Here is a 6,312-nt window from a genome sequence, read left to right as displayed (position 1 = left end):
AGTCTTGGAGCTTTTTACTTGGCATTGTCTTTGAGGTCAGTGAATTTGACTGCTGAATAATTAAGAAGATTACAACATCATTTTCCAACCCCGCCCTTTCAAGCAGGCCACATCAAATCACAGATTGTAGATATTTTAGTGGATTTAATCTTCTAGAGGCTTTTCACACCACACATTTTAAAGACTTTCTTCGGAAATGTAAGAGGATTTGAGAACATTCACTAATTTATTCACCCGCCGGCTGCTGTGCCGAATTAATAACAGACTAATTTTAATCTATCCATCTATTATCTGTATCTGCTTATCCTTGCAGGGTTCTGGGGGGACTGGTGCCTATCTCCAGTGGTCATTGGGCGAAAGGAAGGGTTCACCCTGGAGAGGTCACAGGTCCATCACAGCACAACATAGACAACCATCCACACTCACACCTCAGGACAATTTAGAGAGAGAGATTTACCCAACAGTCATGTTTTTGGACTGTGGGAGAAAGTCAGAGTTTGTAAACTCCACAGGTTCAAGTCCAATGCTGGGATTTGAACCAATGAACTTCTTACTGCAAGGCAACAGTGTTACCAACTGTTCAACTTTGGGGGTAAATGTTTATCCCATCCTCTGATAATTTTGAAGAAATTAACATTTTTTTTATTTTTTATTTCAATTAATGACATAAAGATATAATTTTAACTTAATATTTAATGCATTTTTCTTAATAATTGTTGATGTTCTGTCTATAATCAAAAATGAAACTGTTAGCAAGAGAGAAAAAATACAAAATCAGTAGGGGTTCAAATACTTATTTCTTCCTGCTGTATATTACCAGCACATTGCAACAGCACTGAAGTTTGAATACATTGTGAACTGAAGTTGTTTCTGCTGCAATTCACTTTTAGTCATGATTTAGACTGAGGATATGAATCATGATAAAATCTCTGCGCAGTTAGAAAGCTGAGCAATCTGAACCCCCCACTTCAAAAACACACAGAAGAGTAGCAGACAAAGATAGAGAAGGAAAATTCCCTTCTTAGCAGAAATAAAATCCAAGGGAGGATTAGACACAGAATTAAGGAGTTCTCTATATCAACAGATCCAGGGATGAGAAGATGAAAGAAGCATGTAAACAAATACCATCATTTAAGGACAGTGTTGCCTAAGAAGAGCAAAACAGAAGATATCTTTTACATAGATTTTTAACTGGTTTTATAATACAAAAAAATACATTTTAGATAAATAACTGCATAAGTCTGTGACATGTACTATGAATTCCTATTAAAACTGGACATTTAACTGAGCCAAAAATTATGTAATGTACAATTAACTATATTAATGTATACAAAAAAATCTACAAAATCCTGTTTAAATAAATGCAAACTAGAAATTAAGTTCAGCTTTACACATTTAAAGCAGAATGGTGCTTTAAGCACCATTTAGTTTAAAGTTTTTATGTACAGGTATTACAAAAGTTTAAAGCAATGTAGCCTTACAAAGTTGTCAATAAGGATTGGACATGACACAAATAATTTTTTATTTTAGATCGTTTTTATCCAACCAGTTTTGTTTCTGATAGGAACTGAAACAAAAGAAAACAAAATTATGTAATATTATGATATGATCAATATTACATCCTGTCTTCTTGGTACAATTTAAAAATTACTTTATACTTAACTCTGTCAGGAGTATGAAATATTTTTGGGCTTAGCTTCATGGCACCATAAAGACAACAATAAGAGAAAATATGGGACAACAGGGACATTAGAAAAGCAAGATTGGATATTTTTCCAAACTTGATGAAAAAATGAGACTGAAAATGATTAGAGAAGCTGCCAAGCGTCCGTCAGCAAAAGTGGAGGAGAAGCCAGAACTGGTTAGAAATTCATTGTTATGGGTCTAGGTTTGCTTCACTGTGTAATGTGAAGAATAACTAGCAATTAGTTGTGATTACTTGCTAATAAAATCACATAAAATATCATTGGTCCAAGTCCAACTATTACTTAATTCTGAAGACCCCTCCTCCCCGCTACTCTGTTTTTTTTCTTTTCAGTTGTGACTCACATGTTAGTCATTGACTGAACAGAAGACCTTGAGCTTTCCAAAAGGAGTAAGTCCTGGTGTTTGTGTGGAAGTTTAGCAAAGCAGTTCCTGGAAAAGGCTGAGGTGATTTTCTGAATCTTATGTAGACAAACTGACTCACCTTTCTCTAAAAACACACAAATTCAACTGCGAGGCAAATCTCTCTTCTTTCACAAAGATCCACAGTACTTACTATAGTACTTACTATATGAAATACTATTTCGTACAGCAGCACCATTGTTTAGGGCTGTTTCCTTGAATCATATAGAACAATCTGAGGAAGAATCGTAGAAAGAATGCTGAAAGAGATTAGGCTGGAAACTTTGTTCTTGCTTGCCACTTGGAATGTCATCAAAAATCCCCTCTGAGGAGGAACCAAAATAACTTCATGTTGGTCAGGATGTTTGGAGACGTTAAAAAACCCACTTCCTTCTGTAATTCAAATGGAACCCTATTCACCTGTGTTATTAGCTGCTGACAGCATATTGTCTGACATGGTTCATTTTTTGAATCTGCTGTTCCTTAGTTAATGCCTTTTTCTCATTTTGTTACATTATAACCTCAAACATCGGTTTTTTATTGGGATATATTTGGTTTTCAAAATGTTTGAAAACCTTTACTTATACTGTATTTAATCCCCACAAGGAAATACATGGAGGAGCCAACTTGTGCCTTGTCTTTTGGGTATTTGTTTATGGGCATCTACAGACTGATTGGTTTTCCTATTCACCTTTAAAAGTCAATTTACAGAAGTCAGTTTGGATGAATTGTGCAAACAACCATTTTCAATGACTTTTTGTCTCGTTGGTGGGCAGCCTTTGCCCCAGACTCGGGTCTTTTCCCACCTCTAGTGGTTTTCTTTCAGGATTTTTCTGTACATAGCTGCAGTAATAGACCTATCAGCTCTGATCAGCTTTCCTGTTGCTATTGAAGAAAAGCATCCCACAGAACAATGTGTCAACAAGAAGAATGTTTAAGCAGAAGGGAAGTTCTAGCTTTCTACCATTTTTTTTGTGTCCCAAAATGTTTCATTTTGGTCTCATCAAACCAAAACAACTTCTCCCACTTTTTACGCGGCCTGTGTCAAACTTTAAACATGACATGGGCTTTTTAACACACTCGGATCATTAAACAGATTCCTCTGACTGAGCTGTGAATATCTGCAGGATCTCCAGAATTTCCATGAACATCTCGCTGATTAATCCTATATTCTCCTGGCTCGTCACTTTCAGTGGACAGCCTTTTCCTGGTGGGTTTGCATTTGTGACACTTTTTCAGATAAACATTTCAACAGTGCTCCATGAAATATCCAGAGCTTTTTTTTTTTTTTTTTTTTACATTGCTTTGAACTGTTCATAATTTCATCTTCATGATGCTGTTTTTTCTCTAATGTTCTCTAAAAAAACACCTGATGCCTTCACAGAACAGCTGCATTTATGCTTAGATTAAAAACCATGCAGGAGGAATTTATTTACTAATGGAACGAGTACCAAAGACAGTTGGTTGGACTGGGTTTATTTTGGTGTGGAGCAGGTTTCTTGTGAAAATTGCGTGTTATTTTAATTTCACTCCACAATAATTCTTTGTATAGTTGTATCAGATGAAAGCTCAGTACAAGGCATTAGAGTTAGATGTGTAAATGTGCAAAATGTCCAACATGTAGAAGGATGTGCTCCTCCTTCTTCAACCCTGCACAGACTAAGCGGATACGACAAATACTGTAGATGGCTTGACGGTTGGCTGGACGGTTGGCAAGTTTCAGACGTTTCCAGTCTTAATATGAAAATTTTAAAAATAATAAAAAAAACAGAACCATCTTATTTTTTAAAAAAACATCACTATCTGTTGTCTCAATCTCTAGTTCTGTTAGAACTTTTCTAACCTAATGGTCAGTTAAACCTTTAGATTTAGCTGACCAAAATCTAAAGGTTCAGAGCAAAGCTACAGAAATATCGCAACGCAGACAAATGCAGAGGTGGAGTTTAAGGTGTTACATTTTTAATCAACAGTCACCTCTGTTTTTTATGCATTGCAACACTTACAGTATATGTGTAAAAAAGAGCTCAGATATTTTAAACTCACACTATTGAAACAAAACTGCATGAAAATTAGCTGATTTGGAAATGTTTTGAAGGAATGTTCTCTCAGGAAGGCATTCCTGTTTTGCTGCACACTGTGGAGAAATGAATGGAAATGTACAGGAACACAACACATACACACCCCCACGCACATACACATAGCTAATCCCTCTTTTACTCCGATGTGCTGAGCATTGAGTATCTACGCCTGTTGTTCATCCTGTTGGTATCTCTTCTTTTTTTTTCGTTAGCCTCAGCATCACATGCAGCAGCGTTGACATTTCACAATTCACCAGCTGCACAGACTGCGTAGTAATGAGCAGAGTTACATTCAGTTTCAGTTTGTGGTTTTGACTTAAATGCACAGTGTATTTATTTTCTAAAGAAGCTGAAGGAACAAATGTTGCAAATGCTGAGCTGATGCTTTCATTTTGACCAATCATCCATTTACAACTGTGCTTTGCAGATTGTGATATCAGGAGTGTGAGGAGAGTTTCCTCCACAGCAGGCAGTTTGTATAACCTCACATGTAACTCCCCTTTGGTTCTGTTTCTCTCTTTAGAATAAGAACATCTATATAAAACACTGCAGCACAACAGTGAGCCCTATTTGCTCTGTGGTTTAGACAAACTACAACTGCATGTTGGCTTAAAAATTGAAGACAGACATGGGGGTGAGGGTTCCAGAAAAACTGTAACAACTGACAGATGTGCACATTTAACTTTAATTCATCTTATTTTACCTTACAGTATATCAGTATCAACAAGATAGATTTAAAATGCAAAAGAAAAAAGATATTGCTTAAACTTTATACCACATGTGAACATTTCACCATTAGTATTGCTTAGAAATTGGTTTTGAAAGCAACAAAGAAGATTCCCCCGCATTTGCAGAACTGGACCTCACCACCAAGCTGAGGTCAATAGTGGTGGAAACCGTTCTGTTTTTTTTTTTTTCTTGCTTATATGGAAGAGCACCAACAACACATTATAAGTGTGAATACCTTCCAGTCTGCATGTCTGCTTCTATATGGAACCATGTTGGCTTATGAGCTGTTTTGCAATGTCTTTTCTTTATTAAAAGAGAATGCATTCCTTTGTCTCTGCATTGGTTTATGTTTGGAAAGTTGTCATGTTGGAATAAAGAGGCCTTGAAGATTTTTAGCGGTCGGCTTTACTGAGAGGAAGATTAGAATAACATTCCTCTTAGCTCAACAACAAGCCACAAATATTCTCTTGTAAGAGAGCTATGCTGCGCTTTGAACTTCTAAGCACCAAAAATATATTGGGCTCCGTCTATTTTAAGCATAAATGAGAGTTTTTAATTTTTGTATTTTCATTTGTTTATATGTCAATTTGGTGCTGGTGCAAAACATTGATTCTGGACTTTTAGTGTTTTATTTGTTATTTTTCAGAGTGGACTGATTGCATCACCACCATTGGTGGACAAGTTTGGAATTATTGTGGATTTTCTTTAATCCATATAAAGTGAAAATTAAATATACAGCTTCAAGCACACTGCCTGTCCAAAAGCTAAATTGGCACCTGGATTTGACAAAGCAAATAGGTAATGACATTATGCCTGCCATGTGGTGGTTCCTGGATTTGGTTGACACTTGGACAGAACTTGGTCTTCCAACAGGACATTGTTTTTCATTTTTGTGTCTGAAGGAACACAAAAATTCCTTGCCTTTGACAAAGGCAAAGATGATCAAAAAGCTGGAGTTGTTTCCTCTGGAGGAGAAAAACAGACCATGATTTGAAAGATTTAATCACTTCTGAGAAAGACTATACAGGTGTTCCAACATGCCCAAATGCGCAGCTTTCCTTAAACCCTGCAGAGCTCCAGAATGCCTTGTGTTAACTGGGACTGATTGAAAAAAGGAAAATGTTAACATTTTTGGAATGGCCCCAACCACTACCCTGTTATAAATGTACAAACTGTGCTTAAAACTTACGTTCCTGCCAGGAAAAAACAATTAAAATAAACTCAATGATCTCTTACACCCTGCATAATATGCAGAGAACAGACATGTTTTTGAAAGCAAGAGTACCCAGAGAGAACCCATGCATGGACAGACATAATGTTTATAATGTTTGACCTCATCAAACATTATAAATAATCGCTTGGAGAGGACGTCATTAATTTTTGTAACCAGCAGGTGGCA

The sequence above is a fragment of the Xiphophorus hellerii genome, chromosome 12 (genome assembly GCF_003331165.1).
Source record: "Xiphophorus hellerii strain 12219 chromosome 12, Xiphophorus_hellerii-4.1, whole genome shotgun sequence".
Lineage (NCBI taxonomy): Eukaryota > Metazoa > Chordata > Actinopteri > Cyprinodontiformes > Poeciliidae > Xiphophorus > Xiphophorus hellerii.
Note: the sequence above shows the minus strand (reverse complement) of the source record.